The sequence below is a fragment of the Pristiophorus japonicus genome, chromosome 2, assembly GCF_044704955.1.
Source record: "Pristiophorus japonicus isolate sPriJap1 chromosome 2, sPriJap1.hap1, whole genome shotgun sequence".
Lineage (NCBI taxonomy): Eukaryota > Metazoa > Chordata > Chondrichthyes > Pristiophoridae > Pristiophorus > Pristiophorus japonicus.
In genome coordinates, this window is record NC_091978.1 from 221562413 (window position 1) to 221580001 (window position 17589).

Below are 17589 nucleotides of genomic sequence, written 5' to 3' on the forward strand. Positions count from 1 at the left end.
TGTGCAAGTATCTTCATTTTGGCGTGATATATATCTTAATGATGGAACTTTTATTGAATCTCAGTGTTTCAAAATTACCGTAGCTACCAAATTCTTGCAGATTTTTTCAGTATCAGCGTGCATCAGGTTGAGATGCACCAGCTCAGATTAACATAAGAGATCAACTAAATTTCTGACAACATGAGTACAAAAGGCAACCATTGTTACCTATTCAATGACACAGTAATGAGGTGTGAATTGCAAAGGTGAAATGTAGGGACATGAAAAAATATAAAGGCTATGCTTTGCATGCAACAGATGTCCAACAACCTGAAATGAAGACTGGAGTGAGCAGTACAGACAGAAATGTGCAGCAGATCTAAGTTTGTAAGTATAGGATCTTTGCTTTGTAACATTTTAAAGTTTCCACGAGATGTCGTCAGTAAAGTAGCTTTAGTTGCTCAATTAGTGTGGAACATTTCTCAGTGAGCAGATCTCTACCTGTTTCTGCTTTGCCATTTCACTTTACAGACAATTGTCACCTGAACAGTAGCATTTTCTATTTTATTGCTGTGGTAAGTGCTACCATGTTTGGGCGACGGATTTCTGGCTCCTCACGTGCAATCGGAACTCTTGACAACTGGCTCGTCACGTTGGAAGGCTAAATGACGACGCGAACAGTACTCATGTCACATTTCTTCCCAATGCAAACTCTATTTCAGAAATACTTTGGGGAAGGATTCTTTCTTTCACGTTAACGCTGGTAGCTCCATGCAGCCTCTGCAGTCAAAAGACAACACAATGAAAGTGCGAATACATTCATACCATTAAAATCGTATTGGTGCTGCCTTGTTGTGGTGACTCTTGACTGCAGTCACCAAGTTATCCCTTGAGATATACGGTTTCACTCATGTTATCCTTTGGCAATGCTTTTATTAATCTGAGAGTATTTCACTCGAGATTCATTCACAGATAGCCCTTCATAAGACCTTGCTTCAAATAGTTGAGGAGGCTGCTAGATTGTACCAACTTCTCTTATTCTCAACTCATGTCCTTTAACCCTGCAACAAAATATTGAAGGGAAATGTCACCCGAATGCTAAAATTTCCTATTTTTTCTTGATAGTAAGTGTTACCGTATTGGGGTGACATTTACAACCTGTCTTAACCACATCATGTCAAAGCTGTTCATTTTTCCCTTTGCTGCTGCCTCCATTTCCGAATTCTGATACTAATTTCTTCAAATGATCATCTTTAATTGTTCTGTTTGTATTGTATTTCACTTTCCCAGATTCTTTCTGTACTTTTCCTGGAACTGGTAGTTGCATAGGAGATGGGCAATGTAAAATCACCTCAAGTATCGTACTGATAGCTTCTTGAAAACCAAAACTGTAATTGCTAAATGTTGTGGTGTCTGTGCTTGTTACAACATCATCAGATTGTCCAGTAAAATAGACTTAGCGGCAGAATTAGTGTGGAACATTTCTCACTGAGCAGATCTGTACCTGTTTCTGCCTTTCCATTTCATATTACAGACAATTGTTACCTGAACAGTAGCATTTTCTATTTTATTGCTGTGCTAAGTGCTACCATGTTTGGGCAATGGATTTCTGGCTCCTCGCGTGCAATCGGAACTCTTGACAACTGGCCCGTCACGTGGGAAGGCGAACATTAATCTTCTCACATTTCTTCCCAAAGCAAACTGTATTTCAGAAATACTTTTGGAAAGGATTCTTTCTTTCAGGACACTGCTCGTAGCTCCATGCAGCCTCTGCAGTCTAAAGACACCACAACGATAGTGCGAATACATTCTTCACATCAATGTCCTATTTGTGCTTCCTTGTTTCGGCAACTCTTGATTGCACTCGCCAAGATATCCCTTGAAATATAAGGTATAACTCATGCTTTACCTTTGGCAATGCTCTTATTAATCTGAGAAGAGTTGATTCGAGGTTTATTAACAGACAGCACTCCGTACGACCTTGCTTCAAATAGTTGAGGAGGCTGTTCATGTGTACCAACTTCTCTCTTATTCTGAGAACATGTATTTCAACGCTGTAACGAAACATTGTGTGGAAATGTCACCCTAATGCTAACATTTCCTTTTGTTTCTTTGTCGTACATGCTACTGAATTGGGGTGACATTTACTCCCTCATGGAACCACTGTGTGTCAAACCTGTTCATTTTTCCCATTCGTCCTGCCACCATTTAGGAATTTGGACTCGAATGTCTTCAAGTGCTCATCTCTAACTGTTCTGTCTCGACTGTATTTCACTTTCGCAGACTCTTTCTATACTTTTACTCGAACTGGTAGTTTCCAATGTAAAGTCACCTCAACAGTGGTACTGGTAGCTTCTTGAAAACAAAAACTAAGTGCTATCTGTTGTAGTGTCATTGCTTATTGTAACACCATCAGACTGTCCAGTTCACAGTATCTTGCAATGTTGAGTATGCCAGGGAAATGTATCTCTAACAGTAACATCCCCTACTCGATATATGTGCAAGTATCTTCATTTTGGCGTGATATATTTCTTAATGATGGAACTTTTATTGAATCTCAGTGTTTTAAAATTACCGTAGCTACAAAATTCTCACAGATTTTTTCAGTATAAGCGAGCATCAGGTTGAGGTTCTCCAGCTCAGATTAACATAAGTGATCAACTAAATTTCTGACAACATGAGTACAAAAGGCAACCATTGTTACCTATTAAGTGACACAGTAATGAGGTGTAAATTGCAAAGGTGAAATGTAGGGACATGAAAAAATATAAAGGCTGTGCTTTGCATGCAACAGATGTCCAACAACCTGAAATGGAGACTGGAGAGAGCAGTACAGACAGAAATGTGCAGCAGATCTATGTTTGTAAGTATAGGATCTTTGCTTTGTAACATTTTCAAGTTTCCACGCGATGTCGTCAGTAAAGTAGATTTCGTTGCTGAATTAGTGTGGAACATTTCTCAGTGAGCAGATCTCGACCTGTTTCTGCTTTGCCATTTCACTTTACAGACAATTGTCACCTGAACAGTAGCATTTTCTATTTTATTGCTGTGGTAAGTGCTACCATGTTTGGGCGACGGATTTCTGGCTCCTCACGTGCAATCGGAACTCTTGACAATTGGTTGTCACGTTGGAAGGCTAAATGACGACGCGAACAGTACTCATGTCACATTTCTTCCCAATGCAAACTCTATTTCAGAAATACTTTGGGGAAGGATTCTTTCTTTCACGATAACGCTGGTAGCTCCATGCAGCCTCTGCAGTCAAAAGACAACACAATGAAAGTGCGAATACATTCATACCATTAAAATCGTATTGGTGCTGCCTTGTTGTGGTGACTCTTGACTGCAGTCGCCAAGATATCCCTTGAGATATACGGTTTCACTCATTTTATCCTTTGGCAATGCTTTTATTAAATGAGAATATTTCACTCGAGATTGATTCACAGATAGCCCTTCATAGAGCCTTGCTTCAAATAGTTGAGGAGGCTGCTCGATTGTACCAACTTCTCTTCTTCGCAACTCATATCCTTTAACGCTGCAACGAAATATTGAAGGGAAATGTCACCCGAATGATAACATTTCCTATTTTTCTTGATAGTAAGTGTTACCATATTGGGGTGACATTTACTACATGTCTTAACCACCTCATGTCAAAGCTGTTCATTTTTCCCTTTGCTGCTGCCTCCATTTAGGAATTTTGATACTAATTTCTTTAAATGATCATCTTTAATTGTTCTGTTTGTATTGTATTTCACTTTCCCAGATTCTTTCTGTACTTTTCCTGGAACTGGTAGTTGCATAGGAGATGGGCAATGTCAAATCACCTGAAGTATCGTATTGATAGCTTCTTGAAAACCAAAACTGTAATTGCTAAATGTTGTGGTGTCTGTGCTTGTTACAACATCATCAGATTGTCCAGTAAAATAGACTTAGCGGCAGAATTAGTGTGGAACATTTCTCACTGAGCAGATCTGTACCTGTTTCTGCCTTTCCATTTCATATTACAGACAATTGTTACCTGAACAGTAGCATTTTCTATTTTATTGCTGTGCTAAGTGCTACCATGTTTGGGCAATGGATTTCTGGCTCCTCACGTGGGAAGGCAATCATTAATCTTCTCACATTTCTTCCCAATGCAAACTGTATTTCAGAAATACTTTTGGAAAGGATTCTTTCTTTCAGGACACTGCTCGTAGCTCCATGCAGCCTCTGCAGTCTAAAGACACCACAACGATAGTGCGAATACATTCTTCACATCAAAGTCCTATTTGTGCTTCCTTGTTGCGGCGACTCTTGATTGCACTCGCCAAGATATCCCTTGAGATATAAGGTATAACTCATGCCTTACCTTTGGCTGTGCTCTTATTAATCTGAGAAGAGTTGATTCGAGGTTTATTAACAGACAGCACTCCGTACGACCTTGCTTCAAATAGTTGAGGAGGCTGCTCATGTGTACCAACTTCTCTCTTATTCTGAGAACATGTACTTCAATGCTGTAACGAAACATTGTGGGGAAATGTCACCCTAATGCTAACATTTCCTTTTGTTTCTTTGTCGTACATGCTACTGAATTGGGGTGACATTTACTCCCTCATGGAACCACTGCGTGTCAAACCTGTTCATTTTTCCCATTCGTCCTGCCACCAATTAGGAATTTGGACTCGAATGTCTTCAAGTGCTCATCTCTAACTGTTCTGTCTCGACTGTATTTCACTTTCGCAGACTCTTTCTATACTTTTACTCGAACTGGTAGTTTCACAGGAGATTGGCAATGTAAAGTCACCTCAACAGTGGTACTGGTAGCTTCTTGAAAACAAAAACTAAGTGCTACCTGTTGTGGTGTCATTGCTTGTTGTAACACTATCAGACTGTCCAGTTCACAGTATCTTGCAATGTTGAGTATGCCAGGGAAATGTATCTCTAACAGTAGCATCCCCTACTCGATATATGTGCAAGTATCTTCATTTTGGCGTGATATATATCTTAATGATGGAACTTTTATTGAATCTCAGTGTTTCAAAATTACCGTAGCTACCAAATTCTTGCAGATTTTTTCAGTATCAGCGTGCATCAGGTTGAGATGCACCAGCTCAGATTAACATAAGAGATCAACTAAATTTCTGACAACATGAGTACAAAAGGCAACCATTGTTACCTATTCAATGACACAGTAATGAGGTGTGAATTGCAAAGGTGAAATGTAGGGACATGAAAAAATATAAAGGCTATGCTTTGCATGCAACAGATGTCCAACAACCTGAAATGGAGACTGGAGTGAGCAGTACAGACAGAAATGTGCAGCAGATCTAAGTTTGTAAGTATAGGATCTTTGCTTTGTAACATTTTAAAGTTTCCACGAGATGTCGTCAGTAAAGTAGCTTTAGTTGCTCAATTAGTGTGGAACATTTCTCAGTGAGCAGATCTCTACCTGTTTCTGCTTTGCCATTTCACTTTACAGACAATTGTCACCTGAACAGTAGCATTTTCTATTTTATTGCTGTGGTAAGTGCTACCATGTTTGGGCGACGGATTTCTGGCTCCTCACGTGCAATCGGAACTCTTGACAACTGGCTCGTCACGTTGGAAGGATAAATGACGACGCGAACAGTACTCATTTCACATTTCTTCCGAATGCAAACTCTATTTCAGAAATACTTTGGGGAAGGATTCTTTCTTTCACGATAACGCTGGTAGCTCCATGCAGCCTCTGCAGTCAAAAGACAACACAATGAAAGTGCGAATACATTCATACCATTAAAATCGTATTGGTGCTGCCTTGTTGTGGTGACTCTTGACTGCAGTCACCAAGATATCCCTTGAGATATACGGTTTCACTCATGTTATCCTTTGGCAATGCTTTTATTAATCTGAGAATATTTCACTCGAGATTCATTCACAGATAGCCCTTCATAAGACCTTGCTTCAAATAGTTGAGGAGGCTGCTCGATTGTACCAACTTCTCTTATTCTCAACTCATGTCCTTTAACCCTGCAACGAATTATTGAAGGGAAATGTCACCCGAATGCTAAAAATTCCTATTTTTTCTTGATAGTAAGTGTTACCGTATTGGGGTGACATTTACAACCTGTCTTAACCACATCATGTCAAAGCTGTTCATTTTTCCCTTTGCTGCTGCCTCCATTTCGGAATTCTGATACTAATTTCTTCAAATGATCATCTTTAATTGTTCTGTTTGTATTGTATTTCACTTTCCCAGATTCTTTCTGTACTTTTCCTGGAACTGGTAGTTGCATAGGAGATGGGCAATGTAAAATCACCTCAAGTATCGTACTGATAGCTTCTTGAAAACAAAAACTGTAATTGCTAAATGTTGTGGTGTCTGTGCTTGTTACAACATCATCAGATTGTCCAGTAAAATAGACTTAGCGGCAGAATTAGTGTGGAACATTTCTCACTGAGCAGATCTGTACCTGTTTCTGCCTTTCCATTTCATATTACAGACAATTGTTACCTGAACAGTTGCATTTTCTATTTTATTGCTGTGCTAAGTGCTACCATGTTTGGGCAATGGATTTCTGGCTCCTCGCGTGCAATCGGAACTCTTGACAACTGGCCGTCACGTGGGAAGGCGAACATTAATCTTCTCACATTTCTTCCCAAAGCAAACTGTATTTCAGAAATACTTTTGGAAAGGATTCTTTCTTTCAGGACACTGCTCGTAGCTCCATGCAGCCTCTGCAGTCAAAAGACACCACAACGATAGTGCGAATACATTCTTCCCATCAAAGTCCTATTTGTGCTTCCTTGTTGCGGCGACTCTTGATTGCACTCGCCAAGATATCCCTTGAGATATAAGGTATAACTCATGCCTTACCTTTGGCAATGCTCTTATTAATCTGAGAAGAGTTGATTTGAGGTTTATTAACAGACAGCACTGCGTACGACCTTGCTTCAAATAGTTGAGGAGGCTGCTCATGTGTACCATCTTCTCCCTTATTCTGAGAACATGTACTTCAACGCTGTAACGAAACATTGTGGGGAAATGTCACCCTAATGCTAACATTTCCTTTTGTTTCTTTGTCGTACATGCTACTGAATTGGGGTGACATTTACTCCCTCATGGAACCACTGTGTGTCAAACCTGTTCATTTTTCCCATTCGACCTGCCACCATTTAGGAATTTGGACTCGAATGTCTTCAAGTGCTCATCTCTAACTGTTCTGTCTCGACTGTATTTCACTTTCGCAGAATCTTTCTTTTCTTTTACTCGAACTGGTAGTTTCACAGGAGATTGGCAATGTAAAGTCACCTCAACAGTGGTACTGGTAGCTTCTTGAAAACAAAAACTAAGTGCTACCTGTTGTGGTTTCATTGCTTGTTGTAACACCATCAGACTGTCCAGTTCACAGTATCTTGCAATGTTGAGTATGCCAGGGAAATGTATCTCTAACAGTAGCATCCCCTACTCGATATATGTGCAAGTATCTTCATTTTGGCGTGATATATATCTTAATGATGGAACTTTTATTGAATCTCAGTGTTTCAAAATTACCATAGCTACCAAATTCTTGCAGATTTTTTCAGTATCAGCGTGCATCAGGTTGAGATGCACCAGCTCAGATTAACATAAGAGATCAACTAAATTTCTGACAACATGAGTACAAAAGGCAACCATTGTTACCTATTCAATGACACAGTAATGAGGTGTGAATTGCAAAGGTGAAATGTAGGGACATGAAAAAATATAAAGGCTATGCTTTGCATGCAACAGATGTCCAACAACCTGAAATGGAGACTGGAGTGAGCAGTACAGACAGAAATGTGCAGCAGATCTAAGTTTGTAAGTATAGGATCTTTGCTTTGTAACATTTTAAAGTTTCCACGAGATGTCGTCAGTAAAGTAGCTTTAGTTGCTCAATTAGTTTGGAACATTTCTCAGTGAGCAGATCTCTACCTGTTTCTGCTTTGCCATTTCACTTTACAGACAATTGTCACCTGAACAGTAGCATTTTCTATTTTATTGCTGTGGTAAGTGCTACCATGTTTGGGCGACGGATTTCTGGCTCCTCACGTGCAATCGGAACTCTTGACAACTGGCTCGTCACGTTGGAAGGATAAATGACGACGCGAACAGTACTCATTTCACATTTCTTCCGAATGCAAACTCTATTTCAGAAATACTTTGGGGAAGGATTCTTTCTTTCACGATAACGCTGGTAGCTCCATGCAGCCTCTGCAGTCAAAAGACAACACAATGAAAGTGCGAATACATTCATACCATTAAAATCGTATTGGTGCTGCCTTGTTGTGGTGACTCTTGACTGCAGTCACCAAGATATCCCTTGAGATATACGGTTTCACTCATGTTATCCTTTGGCAATGCTTTTATTAATCTGAGAATATTTCACTCGAGATTCATTCACAGATAGCCCTTCATAAGACCTTGCTTCAAATAGTTGAGGAGGCTGCTCGATTGTACCAACTTCTCTTATTCTCAACTCATGTCCTTTAACCCTGCAACGAATTATTGAAGGGAAATGTCACCCGAATGCTAAAATTTCCTATTTTTTCTTGATAGTAAGTGTTACCGTATTGGGGTGACATTTACAACCTGTCTTAACCACATCATGTCAAAGCTGTTCATTTTTCCCTTTGCTGCTGCCTCCATTTCGGAATTCTGATACTAATTTCTTCAAATGATCATCTTTAATTGTTCTGTTTGTATTGTATTTCACTTTCCCAGATTCTTTCTGTACTTTTCCTGGAACTGGTAGTTGCATAGGAGATGGGCAATGTAAAATCACCTCAAGTATCGTACTGATAGCTTCTTGAAAACAAAAACTGTAATTGCTAAATGTTGTGGTGTCTGTGCTTGTTACAACATCATCAGATTGTCCAGTAAAATAGACTTAGCGGCAGAATTAGTGTGGAACATTTCTCACTGAGCAGATCTGTACCTGTTTCTGCCTTTCCATTTCATATGACAGACAATTGTTACCTGAACAGTAGCATTTTCTATTTTATTGCTGTGCTAAGTGCTACCATGTTTGGGCAATGGATTTCTGGCTCCTCGCGTGCAATCGGAACTCTTGACAACTGGCCCGTCACGTGGGAAGGCGAACATTAATCTTCTCACATTTCTTCCCAATGCAAACTGTATTTCAGAAAAACTTTTGGAAAGGATTCTTTCTTTCAGGACACTGCTCGTAGCTCCATGCAGCCTCTACAGTCTAGAGACACCACAACGATAGTGCGAATACATTCTTCACATCAAAGTCCTATTTGTGCTTCCTTGTTGCGGCGACTCTTGATTGCACTCGCCAAGATATCCCTTGAGATATAAGGTATAACTCATGCCTTACCTTTGGCAATGCTCTTATTAATCTGAGAAGAGTTGATTTGAGGTTTATTAACAGACAGCACTGCGTACGACCTTGCTTCAAATAGTTGAGGAGGCTGCTCATGTGTACCATCTTCTCCCTTATTCTGAGAACATGTACTTCAACGCTGTAACGAAACATTGTGGGGAAATGTCACCCTAATGCTAACATTTCCTTTTGTTTCTTTGTCGTACATGCTACTGAATTGGGGTGACATTTACTCCCTCATGGAACCACTGTGTGTCAAACCTGTTCATTTTTCCCATTCGACCTGCCACCATTTAGGAATTTGGACTCGAATGTCTTCAAGTGCTCATCTCTAACTGTTCTGTCTCGACTGTATTTCACTTTCGCAGAATCTTTCTTTTCTTTTACTCGAACTGGTAGTTTCACAGGAGATTGGCAATGTAAAGTCACCTCAACAGTGGTACTGGTAGCTTCTTGAAAACAAAAACTAAGTGCTACCTGTTGTGGTTTCATTGCTTGTTGTAACACCATCAGACTGTCCAGTTCACAGTATCTTGCAATGTTGAGTATGCCAGGGAAATGTATCTCTAACAGTAGCATCCCCTACTCGATATATGTGCAAGTATCTTCATTTTGGCGTGATATATATCTTAATGATGGAACTTTTATTGAATCTCAGTGTTTCAAAATTACCATAGCTACCAAATTCTTGCAGATTTTTTCAGTATCAGCGTGCATCAGGTTGAGATGCACCAGCTCAGATTAACATAAGAGATCAACTAAATTTCTGACAACATGAGTACAAAAGGCAACCATTGTTACCTATTCAATGACACAGTAATGAGGTGTGAATTGCAAAGGTGAAATGTAGGGACATGAAAAAATATAAAGGCTATGCTTTGCATGCAACAGATGTCCAACAACCTGAAATGGAGACTGGAGTGAGCAGTACAGACAGAAATGTGCAGCAGATCTAAGTTTGTAAGTATAGGATCTTTGCTTTGTAACATTTTAAAGTTTCCACGAGATGTCGTCAGTAAAGTAGCTTTAGTTGCTCAATTAGTGTGGAACATTTCTCAGTGAGCAGATCTCTACCTGTTTCTGCTTTGCCATTTCACTTTACAGACAATTGTCACCTGAACAGTAGCATTTTCTATTTTATTGCTGTGGTAAGTGCTACCATGTTTGGGCGACGGATTTCTGGCTCCTCACGTGCAATCGGAACTCTTGACAACTGGCTCGTCACGTTGGAAGGATAAATGACGACGCGAACAGTACTCATGTCACATTTCTTCCCAATGCAAACTCTATTTCAGAAATACTTTGGGGAAGGATTCTTTCTTTCACGATAACGCTGGTAGCTCCATGCAGCCTCTGCAGTCAAAAGACAACACAATGAAAGTGCGAATACATTCATACCATTAAAATCGTATTGGTGCTGCCTTGTTGTGGTGACTCTTGACTGCAGTCACCAAGATATCCCTTGAGATATACGGTTTCACTCATGTTATCCTTTGGCAATGCTTTTATTAATCTGAGAATATTTCACTCGAGATTCATTCACAGATAGCCCTTCATAAGACCTTGCTTCAAATAGTTGAGGAGGCTGCTCGATTGTACCAACTTCTCTTATTCTCAACTCATGTCCTTTAACCCTGCAACGAATTATTGAAGGGAAATGTCACCCGAATGCTAAAAATTCCTATTTTTTCTTGATAGTAAGTGTTACCGTATTGGGGTGACATTTACAACCTGTCTTAACCACATCATGTCAAAGCTGTTCATTTTTCCCTTTGCTGCTGCCTCCATTTCGGAATTCTGATACTAATTTCTTCAAATGATCATCTTTAATTGTTCTGTTTGTATTGTATTTCACTTTCCCAGATTCTTTCTGTACTTTTCCTGGAACTGGTAGTTGCATAGGAGATGGGCAATGTAAAATCACCTCAAGTATCGTACTGATAGCTTCTTGAAAACAAAAACTGTAATTGCTAAATGTTGTGGTGTCTGTGCTTGTTACAACATCATCAGATTGTCCAGTAAAATAGACTTAGCGGCAGAATTAGTGTGGAACATTTCTCACTGAGCAGATCTGTACCTGTTTCTGCCTTTCCATTTCATATTACAGACAATTGTTACCTGAACAGTTGCATTTTCTATTTTATTGCTGTGCTAAGTGCTACCATGTTTGGGCAATGGATTTCTGGCTCCTCGCGTGCAATCGGAACTCTTGACAACTGGCCGTCACGTGGGAAGGCGAACATTAATCTTCTCACATTTCTTCCCAAAGCAAACTGTATTTCAGAAATACTTTTGGAAAGGATTCTTTCTTTCAGGACACTGCTCGTAGCTCCATGCAGCCTCTGCAGTCAAAAGACACCACAACGATAGTGCGAATACATTCTTCCCATCAAAGTCCTATTTGTGCTTCCTTGTTGCGGCGACTCTTGATTGCACTCGCCAAGATATCCCTTGAGATATAAGGTATAACTCATGCCTTACCTTTGGCAATGCTCTTATTAATCTGAGAAGAGTTGATTCGAGGTTTATTAACAGACAGCACTCCGTACGACCTTGCTTCAAATAGTTGAGGAGGCTGCTCATGTGTACCAACTTCTCTCTTATTCTGAGAACATGTACTATAATGCTGTAATGAAACATTGTGGGGAAATGTCACCCTAATGCTAACATTTCCTTTTGTTTCTTTGTCGTACATGCGACTGAATTGGGGTGACATTTACTCCCTCATGGAACCACTGTGTGTTAAACCTGTTCATTTTTCCCATTCGTCCTGCCACCATTTAGGAATTTGGACTCGAATGTCTTCAAGTGCTCATCTCTAACTGTTCTGTCTCGACTGTATTTCACTTTCGCAGAATCTTTCTTTTCTTTTACTCGAACTGGTAGTTTCACAGGAGATTGGCAATGTAAAGTCACCTCAACAGTGGTACTGGTAGCTTCTTGAAAACAAAAACTAAGTGCTACCTGTTGTGGTTTCATTGCTTGTTGTAACACCATCAGACTGTCCAGTTCACAGTATCTTGCAATGTTGAGTATGCCAGGGAAATGTATCTCTAACAGTAGCATCCCCTACTCGATATATGTGCAAGTATCTTCATTTTGGCGTGATATATATCTTAATGATGGAACTTTTATTGAATCTCAGTGTTTCAAAATTACCATAGCTACCAAATTCTTGCAGATTTTTTCAGTATCAGCGTGCATCAGGTTGAGATGCACCAGCTCAGATTAACATAAGAGATCAACTAAATTTCTGACAACATGAGTACAAAAGGCAATCATTGTTTCCTATTCAATGACACAGTAATGAGGTGTGAATTGCAAAGGTGAAATGTAGGGACATGAAAAAATATAAAGGCTATGCTTTGCATGCAACAGATGTCCAACAACCTGAAATGGAGACTGGAGTGAGCAGTAGACAGAAATGTGCAGCAGATCTAAGTTTGTAAGTATAGGATCTTTGCTTTGTAACATTTTAAAGTTTCCACGAGATGTCGTCAGTAAAGTAGCTTTAGTTGCTCAATTAGTGTGGAACATTTCTCAGTGAGCAGATCTCTACCTGTTTCTGCTTTGCCATTTCACTTTACAGACAATTGTCACCTGAACAGTAGCATTTTCTATTTTATTGCTGTGGTAAGTGCTACCATGTTTGGGCGACGGATTTCTGGCTCCTCACGTGCAATCGGAACTCTTGACAACTGGCTCGTCACGTTGGAAGGCTAAATGACGACGCGAACAGTACTCATGTCACATTTCTTCCCAATGCAAACTCTATTTCAGAAATACTTTGGGGAAGGATTCTTTCTTTCACGATAACGCTGGTAGCTCCATGCAGCCTCTGCAGTCAAAAGACAACACAATGAAAGTGCGAATACATTCATACCATTAAAATCGTATTGGTGCTGCCTTGTTGTGGTGACTCTTGACTGCAGTCACCAAGATATCCCTTGAGATATACGGTTTCACTCATGTTATCCTTTGGCAATGCTTTTATTAATCTGAGAATATTTCACTCGAGATTCATTCACAGATAGCCCTTCATAAGACCTTGCTTCAAATAGTTGAGGAGGCTGCTCGATTGTACCAACTTCTCTTATTCTCAACTCATGTCCTTTAACCCTGCAACGAATTATTGAAGGGAAATGTCACCCGAATGCTAAAAATTCCTATTTTTTCTTGATAGTAAGTGTTACCGTATTGGGGTGACATTTACAACCTGTCTTAACCACATCATGTCAAAGCTGTTCATTTTTCCCTTTGCTGCTGCCTCCATTTCGGAATTCTGATACTAATTTCTTCAAATGATCATCTTTAATTGTTCTGTTTGTATTGTATTTCACTTTCCCAGATTCTTTCTGTACTTTTCCTGGAACTGGTAGTTGCATAGGAGATGGGCAATGTAAAATCACCTCAAGTATCGTACTGATAGCTTCTTGAAAACAAAAACTGTAATTGCTAAATGTTGTGGTGTCTGTGCTTGTTACAACATCATCAGATTGTCCAGTAAAATAGACTTAGCGGCAGAATTAGTGTGGAACATTTCTCACTGAGCAGATCTGTACCTGTTTCTGCCTTTCCATTTCATATTACAGACAATTGTTACCTGAACAGTTGCATTTTCTATTTTATTGCTGTGCTAAGTGCTACCATGTTTGGGCAATGGATTTCTGGCTCCTCGCGTGCAATCGGAACTCTTGACAACTGGCCGTCACGTGGGAAGGCGAACATTAATCTTCTCACATTTCTTCCCAAAGCAAACTGTATTTCAGAAATACTTTTGGAAAGGATTCTTTCTTTCAGGACACTGCTCGTAGCTCCATGCAGCCTCTGCAGTCAAAAGACACCACAACGATAGTGCGAATACATTCTTCCCATCAAAGTCCTATTTGTGCTTCCTTGTTGCGGCGACTCTTGATTGCACTCGCCAAGATATCCCTTGAGATATAAGGTATAACTCATGCCTTACCTTTGGCAATGCTCTTATTAATCTGAGAAGAGTTGATTTGAGGTTTATTAACAGACAGCACTGCGTACGACCTTGCTTCAAATAGTTGAGGAGGCTGCTCATGTGTACCATCTTCTCCCTTATTCTGAGAACATGTACTTCAACGCTGTAACGAAACATTGTGGGGAAATGTCACCCTAATGCTAACATTTCCTTTTGTTTCTTTGTCGTACATGCTACTGAATTGGGGTGACATTTACTCCCTCATGGAACCACTGTGTGTCAAACCTGTTCATTTTTCCCATTCGACCTGCCACCATTTAGGAATTTGGACTCGAATGTCTTCAAGTGCTCATCTCTAACTGTTCTGTCTCGACTGTATTTCACTTTCGCAGAATCTTTCTTTTCTTTTACTCGAACTGGTAGTTTCACAGGAGATTGGCAATGTAAAGTCACCTCAACAGTGGTACTGGTAGCTTCTTGAAAACAAAAACTAAGTGCTACCTGTTGTGGTTTCATTGCTTGTTGTAACACCATCAGACTGTCCAGTTCACAGTATCTTGCAATGTTGAGTATGCCAGGGAAATGTATCTCTAACAGTAGCATCCCCTACTCGATATATGTGCAAGTATCTTCATTTTGGCGTGATATATATCTTAATGATGGAACTTTTATTGAATCTCAGTGTTTCAAAATTACCATAGCTACCAAATTCTTGCAGATTTTTTCAGTATCAGCGTGCATCAGGTTGAGATGCACCAGCTCAGATTAACATAAGAGATCAACTAAATTTCTGACAACATGAGTACAAAAGGCAACCATTGTTACCTATTCAATGACACAGTAATGAGGTGTGAATTGCAAAGGTGAAATGTAGGGACATGAAAAAATATAAAGGCTATGCTTTGCATGCAACAGATGTCCAACAACCTGAAATGGAGACTGGAGTGAGCAGTACAGACAGAAATGTGCAGCAGATCTAAGTTTGTAAGTATAGGATCTTTGCTTTGTAACATTTTAAAGTTTCCACGAGATGTCGTCAGTAAAGTAGCTTTAGTTGCTCAATTAGTGTGGAACATTTCTCAGTGAGCAGATCTCTACCTGTTTCTGCTTTGCCATTTCACTTTACAGACAATTGTCACCTGAACAGTAGCATTTTCTATTTTATTGCTGTGGTAAGTGCTACCATGTTTGGGCGACGGATTTCTGGCTCCTCACGTGCAATCGGAACTCTTGACAACTGGCTCGTCACGTTGGAAGGCTAAATGACGACGCGAACAGTACTCATGTCACATTTCTTCCCAATGCAAACTCTATTTCAGAAATACTTTGGGGAAGGATTCTTTCTTTCACGATGACGCTGGTAGCTCCATGCAGCCTCTGCAGTCAAAAGACAACACAATGAAAGTGCGAATACATTCATACCATCAAAATCATATTGGTGCTGCCTTGTTGTGGTGACTCTTGACTGCAGTCACCAAGATAACCCTTGAGATATACGGTTTCACTCATGTTATCCTTTGGCAATGCTTTGATTAATCTGAGAATATTTCACTCGAGATTCATTCACAGATAGCCCTTCATAAGACCTTGCTTCAAATAGTTGAGGAGGCTGCTCGATTGTACCAACTTCTCTTATTCTCAACTCATGTCCTTTAACCCTGCAACGAAATATTGAAGGGAAATGTCACCCGAATGCTAAAATTTCCTATTTTTTCTTGATAGTAAGTGTTACCGTATTGGGGTGACATTTACAACCTGTCTTAACCACATCATGTCAAAGCTGTTCATTTTTCCCTTTGCTGCTGCCTCCATTTCGGAATTCTGATACTAATTTCTTCAAATGATCATCTTTAATTGTTCTGTTTGTATTGTATTTCACTTTCCCAGATTCTTTCTGTACTTTTCCTGGAACTGGTAGTTGCATAGGAGATGGGCAATGTAAAATCACCTCAAGTATCGTACTGATAGCTTCTTGAAAACAAAAACTGTAATTGCTAAATGTTGTGGTGTCTGTGCTTGTTACAACATCATCAGATTGTCCAGTAAAATAGACTTAGCGGCAGAATTAGTGTGGAACATTTCTCACTGAGCAGATCTGTACCTGTTTCTGCCTTTCCATTTCATATGACAGACAATTGTTACCTGAACAGTAGCATTTTCTATTTTATTGCTGTGCTAAGTGCTACCATGTTTGGGCAATGGATTTCTGGCTCCTCGCGTGCAATCGGAACTCTTGACAACTGGCCCGTCACGTGGGAAGGCGAACATTAATCTTCTCACATTTCTTCCCAATGCAAACTGTATTTCAGAAAAACTTTTGGAAAGGATTCTTTCTTTCAGGACACTGCTCGTAGCTCCATGCAGCCTCTACAGTCTAGAGACACCACAACGATAGTGCGAATACATTCTTCACATCAAAGTCCTATTTGTGCTTCCTTGTTGCGGCGACTCTTGATTGCACTCGCCAAGATATCCCTTGAGATATAAGGTATAACTCATGCCTTACCTTTGGCAATGCTCTTATTAATCTGAGAAGAGTTGATTTGAGGTTTATTAACAGACAGCACTGCGTACGACCTTGCTTCAAATAGTTGAGGAGGCTGCTCATGTGTACCATCTTCTCCCTTATTCTGAGAACATGTACTTCAACGCTGTAACGAAACATTGTGGGGAAATGTCACCCTAATGCTAACATTTCCTTTTGTTTCTTTGTCGTACATGCTACTGAATTGGGGTGACATTTACTCCCTCATGGAACCACTGTGTGTCAAACCTGTTCATTTTTCCCATTCGACCTGCCACCATTTAGGAATTTGGACTCGAATGTCTTCAAGTGCTCATCTCTAACTGTTCTGTCTCGACTGTATTTCACTTTCGCAGAATCTTTCTTTTCTTTTACTCGAACTGGTAGTTTCACAGGAGATTGGCAATGTAAAGTCACCTCAACAGTGGTACTGGTAGCTTCTTGAAAACAAAAACTAAGTGCTACCTGTTGTGGTTTCATTGCTTGTTGTAACACCATCAGACTGTCCAGTTCACAGTATCTTGCAATGTTGAGTATGCCAGGGAAATGTATCTCTAACAGTAGCATCCCCTACTCGATATATGTGCAAGTATCTTCATTTTGGCGTGATATATATCTTAATGATGGAACTTTTATTGAATCTCAGTGTTTCAAAATTACCATAGCTACCAAATTCTTGCAGATTTTTTCAGTATCAGCGTGCATCAGGTTGAGATGCACCAGCTCAGATTAACATAAGAGATCAACTAAATTTCTGACAACATGAGTACAAAAGGCAACCATTGTTACCTATTCAATGACACAGTAAT